The following is a 13,627-nucleotide window of genomic DNA, read 5'->3' as shown; positions in this document are numbered from 1 at the left end:
CACAGTATCAATATCATGGTTACACCATATAGTGAGTGGTGGGGTAAGGGCAAATAGAGAGGGAAATAGCGCCAACTGCTGGTTCTAGGGTCAGTGTTGGGGAGGGGCTGACACCCTCCACTGACTCATCCTGCTTCTTGGAAGAAAGAAGGCCGGGAGAAGTTCACTCTCCTCCTCCACCCCATTGTCTGTGTCTAGGAGTATGGTTAATTCGGACCGCTCAAAGTGCGGCTTGAGGCGATTGACATTCAGGACCCTTTAAGAGTTCCCAGGAGTTTTGAGGTCCACCCAGTAGGTGACATCACTCTTGCGCTCCTTCACCTTATAAGGCCCGGTCCAGCGGTCTTCTAGGGCCAGAGCTCCATAACCCCCATTTTTGGGTGAAACTCGACCACGGTGGCATTGTGGTCATGCATCTGTTTCATATCCTCCGGGCAGGCTTGTAGATTTACAGTGCTTGCTTTCAGAAGCCCTTCATCTGATATGGAGTGCCAGCATGTAGCTGACCACATCCTGGGGGGCCTTCCTGGGAGCTTGCTCCCAACCCTCCTTTACCAGACTGAGTGGTCCTCTCACAAGGTGCCCGTAGAAAATTTCACAGGGTCAGAGGCCAACCCCCTTCTGCAGTACCTCCCCGTAGGCAAAAAAAGGCATGACAAATTCCCGGTTTTAGCCAAAATACGGAGGCAATAAAGTACATAAAGTACAAAAAAAGCAGACAGCTCGAGCTTAGAGAAGTGGCATCGCTTAGGGGATGTATTAGAGAAAACAAAAACGGGCACGGCTCTCTGCACCTGTTCACGCAGGTGTGCCTTGGATGAGGGTGAGGGTAAAAAATAAATTACTTACAGTTGAGCTGCAGGCAAAGTGTACTTGACTCACAGTTGAGTTGCAGGCAAAGGGTATGTGAGAGGAGGGGCTTGAGGGACTCAAAGAGCGAGGAGCCGCGCGAGAGCGAGGAGCAGCGCGAGGACAAGGAGCAGAGTGAGGAGCAGAGCAAGGAGGAGAGCGAGGAGCAGCGCGAGGACGAGGAGCAGAGCGAGGAGCAGAGCGAGGAGGAGAGCGAGGAGCAGCGTGAGGACGAGGAGCAGAGCGAGGAGGAGAGCGAGGAGCAGTGCGAGGACGAGGAGCAGAGCGAGGAGCAGAGCGAGGAGGAGAGCAAGGAGCAGTGCGAGGATGAGGAGCAGAGCGAGGAGCAGAGCGAGGAGGAGAGCGAGGAGCAGCACAAGGACGAGGAGCAGAGCGAACAGAGGGTCAAAGGAGGAACAAAGGCAGAAACCAGAGGCTACGCCGGGACGTACCCCCAGGAAGGACCCAAGGACGAGGCAGCCGGGGCCCGTGAGCCGGGTCCCGGCTTCAGGCAAGTGCTAGAGGAAACCGGGAGGTCCCTTGTGGGTTGGTGGCACATTCAGATGGCCTACTCAGGCTTATAGACACCCACTGATAGGGGTAGCGGGTGGGTAGCCCGTATTCTTTCTCCAACAGGACAAACCTGACAAAAAGGCCCCGGGGACGAGGAAAACAAGAAAGCCCCACCCTAGAGTAAATTAGGGGAGCCGATAGAAGGGATAGGATAGGTACTAATCGCCCGGTGTTTCTTTTTTCTGAGGGGACGCCTGGCAGGACCGCGCCCAAAGAAACCACTGAGGAAGCGGGAGGAGACGACCGAAGCCGGAAGAACTACAGGAACCCCTCTGTACAAAGACAACCCCTCTTGGTCCCCCCCCTTTTTTCCACCCCTGAACAAGTGTCCGTAGCAAACCAATAAATCTGAAACCAAATAGAAGCAGCAGTCTCCTCTGGTCTGTGGGTCGGGGCGTGACAGTGGTGTCAGAAGTGGGATCCAGGACCGAACCACCACACCCGCGCACGACCACAAGTGTACCCCGGTAAAACACGAAAAAAAACGCCCGTTTACTAGCATGTCACAGCCCATTGGTATAAACGAAATGCTGGCCCAACTGGCTGAAGGACAACGCCACTTACAACTAGTCGTCGAAGCCCAGTCCACGGAAGCAAAAAAGGACAGGGAGGTGTTACAAGAGGCCTTGCAAGCCCAAGCAGGTCTCTTGGTACAAAATCAGGCCATCCACGATACCGCCATCCAAAAATTAACAGACACTATTGCCAGTGCCAATGTCCATCCGAACGTCCCCAGCTCCGTACTACAAAAGTACAGAGCCAGCAAAGACCCAGACTACTTTTTCACTAACTTCGAGCGGGTGGCGAGTACGGCCCAATGGCCTATGGAACGCTGGGGCCAGTACATCGCTCCTCTCCTATCCTGTGAACTACAAACAGCCTATCAAGCCGCCAACCCCTCTGGTATCACTCCCTACGATACCATCAAAAAAACCATCCTAGAACGCCTCGGGTGTGACCAAGAACAGTACCAAAGCAAATTCCGTAAAGAGAAATGGCAACCCCAGGATAATCCCACAGCGTTCTTTTATCGAATACAGGATCTCGGTAATAGATGGCTGCAGCCCCATACAAGTAGTAAAGAAGAATTGGTGGATAAGATCCTTTTGGAACAGTACATAGACGGCCTCCCGACAATGACCCGGGCCTGGGTAAAACAACACCCGAACCTCACTGTGCCCCACGCTATAGAAATAACCTGCGCCCACCAACGGTCACCAGAAGCTAGACCCTTCACACCCAGGATCCCTACCTCCATCATACACCGGTGGAGGGCGACTGTCCCTAGCCATGTTCCCTCAACCCCACGCCCTCTTCTGGATCCCCGTCTCATACATCGGCCAGAAGGGAGGGAGAGCAGTCAGGGACCCCAATGCTTTCATTGCGCAGAATGGGGACACATTTCCCGCAACTGCCCACAGAAACCCACTTCCATCGAACCCATGGAGGTCGGGTACGCCAAAGGCAGGATACTATGGGCAGGAAAGGGTGATGAAGCCTACCACCTGACCCTTAAGGCGAACCATACCGATGCCAGGGTCTTGATTGACTCTGGGTGTCGTCCTTTGGTAATCTCACAAGAGCGGGTACAGGCCCATCAATGGCAAGAGGGGGAAGGAGTAATTATTACATGTGTGCATGGGGACCAGAAACGCTACCCGGTGGCGGCAGTGGCCTTGGGGTTCGGAGAACAGAGTGACATCATCCGAGTAGGGGTCATTCCACACCTAGTCGAAGATATGATCATCGGTACAGATTATAAGGGGTTCTCTGCTCTCCTATCTAGGGCGATCGAGGAGAGAGAGACCCAACAATGGCTCATGGAAGCTCCTCTGTCAACCGTGGACATAGAACCAGGTGTGTGCAAAACAAAGAAATCGCGTCGAGAAAAGAGAGAGCAAAACAGAATCACTGTCTTAACCGGCCGAGTTAACACCCCTTCTACCCTCTCAGGCGCAGACGAAGATCCAGGACCTATTGGCAGCTTTAGGGCCGAGCAGAGGGAGGATCCAGCATTGGGACACGCCTGGGCACGGGCCATAGAAGACAAAGACGATCAGGTAGGCCCCTGTTTTGTAACATCAAAGGGGTTGCTATATAGGAAGGTAACGAAACCCAATGGAACTCTTCGACAGCTCCTAGTTCCCATACCATTTCGCACTCAGGTTCTCTATCTAGCCCACAACCAGGCGGGAGGGGGTCACTACGGTAGAGAAAAAATGGAGGAATACCTTTTGCGACGATTCTATTGGCCCGGGGTCTTCTCCGATATAAGGAGATACTGCGCGGCCTGTGTGAGATGTAAGATGTCCAACCCTCCCCATATACCCAAAGCACCTTTATGTCCTCTTCCGGTTATTGAAGTCCCCTTTTCTCGGGTGGGAATGGATTTGGTCGGCCCTCTTATCACCTCGACCCGGGGATATCAGTACCTCCTAGTGCTGGTTGATTATGCGACGCGATATCCGGAGGCCATTCCCCTTACCAGCATGTCCACAAACAGCGTCGCCCAGGCCATGTTAACCTTCTTTAGCAGGGTAGGGTTCCCCAAAGAGCTCCTCACTGATCAGGGGACCCCATTTATGTCGAGGTTGATGGCCCAGATCTGCTCCCTGTTAGGGGTACGCCAAATACGCACCTCGGTCTACCACCCTAAAACAGGCGGCTTGGTGGAACGGTACAACCAGACCATAAAGAACATCCTTAAAAAGACAGTATCAGAGACCGGGCGGGACTGGGAACGACACTTGGCCATGACATTGTTTGCCATTCTAACCCATACCCAGTCCTCTACGGGGTTCAGCCCCTTTGAGTTGGTTTTTGGGAGGAAACCCCGGACTTTAGCGGACATGGCAGCAGAAAGGTGGGAGGAAGAGGAATATGAAAGCAAGACTCTATTGGATTATGCAACACAACTCAAAGACAGGTTGTCTACACTCTGGGACAGGGTAAGGTGTAACTTAGATGCAGCACAACAGAAACAGAAAAGACAATACGACAGACAAGCGGTTCTTTGACACTTTATGGTAGGCGATAAGGTGTTACTCCTCCTTCCCTCTTCTGACAACAAACTACTAGCCCGCTGGCAGGGCCCTTATGTTGTGCTCGCACAGGTCACTCCAGTCACTTACCGCATAGCTGTACCCCACTCAGGTACAAAAGGACAAATATACCATGTCAACCTGTTGAAACAGTGGACCGCTGGCCCCGAAGACAAGACCCAAACCACTACAAATTTGTTTATCACCGACAGTAAACCCTTAGAAATACCCTTTCCCCAGGCGAATGACGCCAAGGGCATCAAAGAGATCCCCAAAGGGTCCTGTTTGACACCAGACCAGAAAACCGACCTTCAGTCCCTTCTCGAGTCCTATTCAATGTCTTTTCAGCCAAACCCGGAAGCACTCCCCTTGTGCAGCACGACATCCTTACAGACGGGGCAAGCCGATCCGACAAAGACCCTACAGGATCCCCAAGGCTAGGCGACAAATAGTGGAAAAGGAGGTAGCAGATATGTTGAAGAATGGGATCATCGAACCTTCCCACAGTCCATGGTATTCCCCTATAGTCCTGGTCCCAAAACCCAATGGCACCGTTTGTTTCTGTGTGGACTTTAGGCGCCTCAACAGCATCTCCCACTTCGACGCATACCCCATGCCCCGTGTAGACGAACTTATTGAGAAGTTAGGGACAGCCCGCTACATCAGTACACTGGATTTAACTAAGGGATACTGGCAAATAGCGCTCACCCCTCAGGCCCAAGAGAAAACGGCTTTTGCCACTCCCTCAGGTATATATCCTCCCTTTCGTCCTCCATGGAGCCCCTGCCACCTTCCAGCGTCTTATGGACATAGTACTTAGACCCCATCGAGACTACTCTGCCGCGTATTTAGATGACATAGTGATTTACAGCACCAACTGGGGGGACCACCTTATGCATCTACAGGCCATCTTCTCCAGTCTTCGGGAAGCAGGTCTGACTGCCAATCCCGACAAATGCATGATCGCTACTGACAACGTTCGTTACCTGGGCTACCACATACAAAACGGACAGATCCGACCCCAGATAGACAAGGTCAAGGCCATCTCAACACTAGAAAAACCAACCACAAAAAGGGGTATCCGTGCGTTCCTGGGTTTAGTGGGCTACTATAGGAGATTTATACCCCACCTTGCTGAAGAAGCAGCCCCCCTCACGGACATGCTAAGAAAAACAGGCCCTAACACCTTTACCTCATGGACCCCTAAGCAAACCTATAGTTTTGAATGCCTCAAAACGAGACTTTGTAACAATCCGGTACTCACATGTCCTGACTTTACACGCCCCTTCACATTGCAGACAGATGCCTCGGACCGAGGGCTTGGGGCGGTCCTATTCCACAATAGAAAAAGAATGCTTGGCTATCCGTTGGGCGGTCCAAGCCTTACAATACTATCTCTTGGGTCAACCCTTTACCCTGCTGACAGACCATGCCCTTGTCTGGTTGGCAAGACATAAAGATACGAACCCTCGCATCCTCCGATGGTTCTTATCCTTACAGCCTTTCTCTTTCCAGGTCTCACATCGACCCGGTGCCTTGCAGGCAAACGTCAACTTTCTCTCTCGCAGCCCGATGGCTACATGGCCCGAACGGCCATGCCTGGAAGGAAGGCTGTGTAACGAGGGGAACTCGAGGAAGGACCCCGGGGGCACCGGGACACCACTACCGGTACTGACTCTACTCACACCGGAGAGGAGGGGCTTGAGGTACTCAAAGAGCGAGGAGCCGCGCGAGAGCGAGGAGCAGAGCGAGGACGAGGAGCAGAGCGAGGACGAGGAGCAGAGCGAGGAGCAGAGCAAGGAGGAGAGCGAGGAGCAGCGCGAGGACGAGGAGCAGAGCCAGGAGCAGAGCGAGGAGGAGAGCGAGGAGCAGCACGAGGACGAGGAGCAGAGCGAAGAGCAGAGCAAGGAGGAGAGCGAGGAGCAGTGCGAGGACGAGGAGTAGAGCGAGGAGCAGAGCGAGGAGGAGAGCGAGGAGCAGCGTGAGGACGAGGAGCAGAGCGAACAGAGGGGCGAAGGAGGAACAAAGCCAGAAACCTGAGGCTATGCCGGGACGTACCCCCTGGAAGGACCCAAGGACGAGGCAGCCAGGGCCCGTGAGCCGGGTCCCAGCTTCAGGCAAGTGCTAGAGGAAACTGGGAGGTCCCTCATGGGTTGGTGGCACGTACAGCTGGCCTACTCAGGCTTATAGACACCCACTGATAGGGGTAGCGGGTGGGTAGCCCGTATTCTTTCTCCAATGGGACAAACCTGACAAAAAGGCCCCGGGGACGAGGAAAACAAGAAAGCCCCACCCTAGAGTAAATAAGGGGAGCCGATAGGAGGGATAGGATAGGTACTAATCGCCCGGTGTTTCTTTTTTCCAAGGGGACGCCTGGCAGGACCACGCCCGAGGAAACCACAGAGGAAGCAGGAGGAGACGACCAAAGCCGGAAGAACTGCAGGAACCCCTCTGTACAAAGACAACCCCTCTTGTTCCCCCTACTTTTTTCCACCCCTGAACAAGTGTCCGTAGCAAACCAATAAATCTGAAACCAAATAGAAGCAGCTGTCTCCTCTGGTCTGTGGGGCGGGGCGTGACAGGGTACTTGAAAGACAGCAAGTGGCTGTGAGAAGGCAGAGTGGCATCCCATCTTCTGCCGCCACTGAAATGAAGTATGGTAGACGCAGCAGTAGATATCCATAAGAAGTATTTATTGTAGGGGCACAGAGAGCCGTCCCACCTGGCACAGCCAAGGTACAATCAGTAACTGCTCTACAGAGCACACTCAGAGCAGGGTTCTCACCAACACTCTAGCTGACATCATTAGGTTCTGACCGGGCTCTGCCAGCATCTCATCACCACACTAGAGGCCATCCCTCTTCTGCTTCATGGGCTCTGACAGGCCCATTATCATGCCTTTTAGGGTCCAGTTGATTCTCCCAACAATTCCATTAGTTTGAGGAGTGGAGAACTTGTAGGTTACTCCACACTCCTTTCGCATGGACTTCATGTACCCTGACATGAAGTTAGTACACTGGTCTGACACCACTTCCTTGGAGAACCCCACATGGGTAAAAATCAATGTCCTGGCCACTGCGGGCACCGCCACTGTCCTCAGAGGGATGGCCTCCGGGTGCCTGGTGGCATGGTCCACCAAGACCAGTATGAACCTGTTGCTCATGGCTGCCGTGGGGTCCAGAGGCTCAATGATGTTGATGCCCACACTTTCAAAGGAGTACCCAATGACAGGAAAAGGTTGTTGGCAAGACAAGATTCTCTCCTAACTTCTACCTGGTTTGGCATGTAGGACAAGACCAGCAGAACGCACCTGAATCCTTTCTAATTTGTGAATAAAAGTGGGTGACAAGCCTGTCAAAGGTATTGTTCTACCCTAAATGACCTGCTAGAGTTACATCATGAGTCAGCTCCAGTAGAAAGGCTCAGTAGCACTGGGGGACCACCAACATACAGAAACTTTAGGCCACTATACGGGAGACCATACTCTCAATAAATCAGGTGATCACCAGAGGTGTTGCCAGCCCTCTGTGTCTCAGCCTGCTGGTGTAGGCAGACAAGAGTAGGGCATTCCTTCTGTGCCTTGCAGATCTCCTTCTTGGTGGGACCCCTTTACTTCTGCCAGTTAGACAGCTCAGGGAGGTTTCCCAGAGTTGCAACGTCATCTCCTGTAGTTTCCAGGGTATTCCCCTCAAGGTCAGCCTCCTGCTACACCATGGGAGTTTCAGAAGAGGGTTTCCTGAGCTGCTTGCCCTTCTTCCTTTTTGAAGGTACCTCGGCCATTTGTCCATTTTTCAGGTCCTCCTTACTACCCTCTCAGGCTGTTGTGGACTGCATGGTCAGGCACACACACTCAGGCAATCCTAATATATCCAAGTGGGACCTAAATTTCACCTCCTTCCAGATGGTGTGCTCCAGGTCATTACCAAGCAGACAAGCTGAAGACATTAACAGACTCACAGCTACCTTTAAGCAACTTGAGACCCCCCCCCCCTACTCAGAGGGAACCAGAGCCACTGAATAATGACATATTGTTATCAGCTGCCACAACTTTGTGAAACACTTTAGGGACTACCTGCTCTAAGGACACCAGGTAACATCTGACGGTTGTCATGCAGGATCCAGTGATCTCAGAGCCTGCACCATTTGTCTACTGATGGTGACCCACTGCCTGTATTAGTGTATTTCCTACTATTGCTAGGCATTTCAGATCTCTGTACCATCTCTTGGTCACCCTGGGACACTAGGGTAACATCTACTTCATCTCACCCACTAACTGGGACAATCTCCTTCCCAAATGCTACACTAGCCAACCCCAGTGAATGCTCACCTGTGAAGGGCTGGCCCGCTTAGGACACTTGGCATCACCTTTGAAGTGTCCTTCCAGTTGGCACTCATAGCACTTGGGGGGGGGTGCCTTCCCTGAAGACTTACTGTCAGGGAACCATCTCTTCTTTTTCTCAGTTGGAGGATGGGAGTCTTGACCCTTGGAACTATATTATAAACCTTTATAGATTTCCTTTCTTTATGTTTATCTCCCTCTCCCTTCTTCTGATGGGGACCATACCCACCCTTGTGGTGATCCCCCCAGATACCTTCTTGTGAACCCTGGTGCTAAACCAGCTGGTTGCCTCCTTAGCAAGCTCCCTGGGGTCAGTGAGTGTACTATCAATCAAGTGTTGGCAGAGATTTGCAAAGTCAAGTCTGAATGTGTGCTCCTTTGCAATCAGACTTACAGCCCTTGATAATCTTTCACTCTACTGCCCTTCACCCAACAATCCAGTACCATGCAAAAAGAGTCCTCATAAGCCCACCCAGGTCTGCTGGGCCAGCTTCTGACTCTCCCTAAACTTCTGCCTGTACCTCTATGAGGTTAGACCATATTTCCTGACAAGGGCATCCTTCATTGGGGATACCACATCATGTCTTCCATCTCTAGGGCCAGTAGGGTGTCCCTCCCCTTACTAGGGATATGCATCCACGGACTAGCCCCCTCATCCCCTTCAGTGATCTTGTGCATCTGTAAGGCAATGTAATAAGCCTCAAACCACTTTTTAATATCATCTCCCACAACAAAGTCAGGCACCAGACATTTAGAAATATGGATGATCTAGTCTCCAGACGACACTGATGAAATGCTGCCACCATCACTGATGGACTCTGCCCATCTGGCTTCAAGGTCCAACTCCTTAAGGCTTAGTTTATGAGTCAACATCAAATTCCTCTAATTTACAGCCAGCTTCTTTACCTCCTTCTCTAGCTCCAATCTGGCCAGCTCTAGCTTGAGCTTCCTTTCATCCCTCATGTCCTCTAACTTCTCTTGCCTCAGGCCACTGGAAGACGCTCTACTCCCTGTGTGAGGAGCAGGTATCAACTTGGGGTCAAGTCATCCACCTCAACTACAGGTGGAACCACAGCTTCCTCCTCATAACTGGTATCCAGATTCTCTCCTTCTGCGGCCAGGGACTGGGAGACTTCCTCCCAGGCCCACAGTGCCTTTTGCAGATCCACCTTCCTGGTGGTGGTCTTTGCTGTAAGTCCCCTCTCCTTACAGAATTCCTTGAGCTGAGCCACAGTGTGGGACACCATGTTAGCCAGCTCAAACTCCATGCTGGTAGAGGTAGATTCTGGCACAGTATTCAAAGAGAGAATTTAGGAAAAGCAAAAAGGCCAATAAGAATTGGAATCGCATGGTAATGTATACCAAATCACTGTATGGCACTGCACAAACAGGTCCTATCCTCAGTGCTGATCACCAATGTTAGAAATTGGGTTACTGGTTGACAGGGGTATGAGCCTTGCTCAAGCAGCAACCACATTCCTATTCATGATACGGCACAAGCAACCCCCAAATTAACTTGCGCTCCTACCCCTGGCAGCTTAGCACAGAGCAGTCAGTATTAACTTAAAGACAATGTATACAGTATTTTGCAAAACTTTAAACAGTAAAACAGTGAAGAAACCATGCAAAAAGAATACCACACCAGGTTAGAAAATAGCTTAATTTAATAAATAAAACAAGACCAAAGAGACAAAAAAAACAACCAGTAGAACTGGAGCTATTGAATTTTTATGTTTTTAGCGAAAATAGTGCCAAAAGGTGTAAAGCAGCATCTGTGGATATCTGTTGTGCCTGACTGGGATAAAGTCATAAGTTCAGGCCAACCATGATGGCATTGGCCGGCTACAGTGACCCAGTTAGACCTGATAAACAGATTACCTTAATTCCTGGGTTGCAGAGCATTGCGTGGGTCCACAATGAAGATATGTTCAGCATCCAAGGCAATGCACTAGTTCTGAGATGCAAGGAGGCTGCGGTGTGAGATCCTGTCACATCAATGTCGAGGACCCCTGTGACAGAGATTGTGATGTGATGTCCAGTTTTGTCATGAAGGCTGCTGTCAGCAAGAGATGTGAGGGCCTTCAAAAGGATGTGTTGCTCAGTGGTGGTTCTGAAGGTGATGCCAGCTGCGATGGCAATGTGTTTTTTTTGCGATGGGGCCAATCCACGCAGCAGTAGAGATGCATTGATTCTGCTCGGGGGGTGTGCCATCCAGCAGAGGAGAGGATTTGGTTCCTCTAGTACCACGGAGGCTGGTGAAGCACCTTAGGTCCACTTCCAAGGTTCTAGGACTGGGGTGGCACCACTTGGCAGGGTAGACTCAAAGATGGCAGACCAGGTGCATATGCAAGGTTGTTGAAAGCCTGTTATGTGCCTGGGACTTCAGATCAGGAGGCCAGCCAGCTAGCACTTGGAGTCACTCTGGGTTCTGGTTTCAAGTACAGTCCAGTCCTTTTCACCTAGGTAAGAGGGCTGACGGCATCAGGTCTGCACAGCATGGAAACAGTTTCTTCATAGCAGCAGTCCAGCAATCCTTCTTCCTGGCAAAGTATCCACAGGTCCAGAAGTGTACAGAAGTGGTGGTGTTTGAGGTCCTTCTTTTATGCACAGTTGTGCCTTTGAAGTGGGGTGAAGCTTTGAGAGTCATGCCTTTGTAGTGCACAGATGCCCTGCATTCCCTGCCCTGGCCCTAGATTATCTACAGGACGAATGCAACCATTTGTGTGGAGACAGGGCAAATCCTATTCCAGTGTAAGTGAGGCTGGATCTAGCTCCACCCACCCATTCTGTCAGTGATGGCCATATAAGCTCTTATTGTGTGTGGCTGTCTAGGAGGAATACACAGATCCCAACTGTCAGCTACACTCAGTCATGTGACCAGAGAAGAGCTGCAGGCACCAAATGGCTAAGGCAAGAAAATGCCAACTTTTTAAAAGTTGCATTTTCAGAATTGCAATTGAAAACCTGACTTCACCATAAATTAGGATTATAAATTTGGATTCCAGCGGCACTAAACATGAACCAGGTATCTCTTCTCATTTGGAAATTGCACTTATAACATGTAATAGTGCAACACTAATGTTATCCTGTCGGAGAGATAGGCCTTGCAGTAGTGAAAAGCAAATGTAAGAGTTTTTCACAACCAGGACATGTTAAACATAAAAGTATATGTCCAATCTTTTAAACAGACTGCACCCTGCCCTTAGGGCTGTCCAAGGCCTAACTTAGGGGTGGCTTATATGTATGAAAAATGAAGGTTTGGAACTGGAAAAAGGTTTACTCTGCCAGGTCAAAATGGTAGTTTAAACTGCACATGGAGGCTCTGCAGAAGCAGGCCCTAAACATGTTTTAAGTGCTACTTACGTGGGTGGTACAATCAGTGCTGCAAGCCCACTAGTAGCATTTAATTTACATGTCCTGGACACATGTAATTTACTTTACTAGGGACTTATAGGTAAATTAATATGCCAATTGGTTATATAATAAACATGCCAATGAGGTATAAGTTACTGTTACCATGTTTTGATCAGAGAGTCACACGCATTGTAGCACTAGTTAGCACTGGGAAAATGCATGGAGTTCTAAAGCCAGCAAAACCAAGTCAGCAAAACCAGGAGACATGGAGGCAAAAGGTTAGGGAAAACCACGCAAAGGATTCTAGATCTAAAAGGTTCCAAGTATCAAACCATAAACTTTGTATGGGAACAGGAAATGAAAAAAACACAATGAGGGCAAATAACACCTGATCCACCACATTCTATTTAGGGAATGGCTACTGATATTGGTCTGTCACTTTTCATGCTGCTCTGGTCTGTAGCAAAGACTGTATTGCTGTTCTTCTCTCTCCTATTTAATAGAATGAAACTGTCACTAATGGAACATTAGTATTATAGAGGTGGGTTGAATACCAGGATAACGGTACCAAAACCCTAGAGCCCTATGTAAAGACCTAGTATATGTAAATTGAGAAAAAGATAATCACTGTACTTGCTTCAGTTTCAACAAAAAATTATGAGAACTTGACCCAGAGTTTGAATACGTCGTTCAGTCCTGCCAACATTTTGAGTTTGCAAATTGTGGATTGGCGACTGGTTGTTTTAATGGTCTAAAGAAGACCTTTGAGAAAGTTGAATTACATCGGAGTAACTTCACTACATTGTGTAATTTCACCCATTTTACTTTCAAAAATGAGTGAACGTGCCATTCGCTATGACAATGTACTGCAGGTGCAAAAGAACACTAAAATGTGAGAGGCTTTTGTTCACAGTGCTTTTTCTTTTTTGGACTTTTTAATTGCAAAATCTGTCCTCTTTTCAAAGATCAGTTTGCCAAATTTCTGTGGAATTATGCAAATGATGAAGATTTTGCACACCCTTAGTGTGGAGCAAGGTTTTTATAATATGGGATCCAAACTGTGCTCCTCTATCTTTGATAATGTCCTCAAGCAACCCATAAAAGCTAAAGACTTATTTCAATAATGCATGTTCCAAAACAGGGGCTGAGCACCAATTGATTCACTTTAGTAAAGTAATCCATTACTACCAGAACTATGGTGTTGTTATAGGAGTCAACAATCTCACAATAGAGTCCATTCAGATGAGCACCCAAAGTGTCAGAGGGGCATATTATCAAGAGAATTATCGCCGCTTTAGCGGCCGTTTTCGGCCGAAAAGCGGCGATAATTCCGTCGCAGTATCAACAAGGGCACGCTAACGCGTGTTTCTTGAGTGAGCAGCCCTTTAAACTCCACTTTGCATGTCAGCGATGAATATCGCTAATGACATGCAAAGTAGGCATTCCCTTACATTTGTCCCTTGAAATCTGC

The sequence above is a fragment of the Triturus cristatus genome, chromosome 10 (genome assembly GCF_964204655.1).
Source record: "Triturus cristatus chromosome 10, aTriCri1.1, whole genome shotgun sequence".
Lineage (NCBI taxonomy): Eukaryota > Metazoa > Chordata > Amphibia > Caudata > Salamandridae > Triturus > Triturus cristatus.
Note: the sequence above shows the minus strand (reverse complement) of the source record.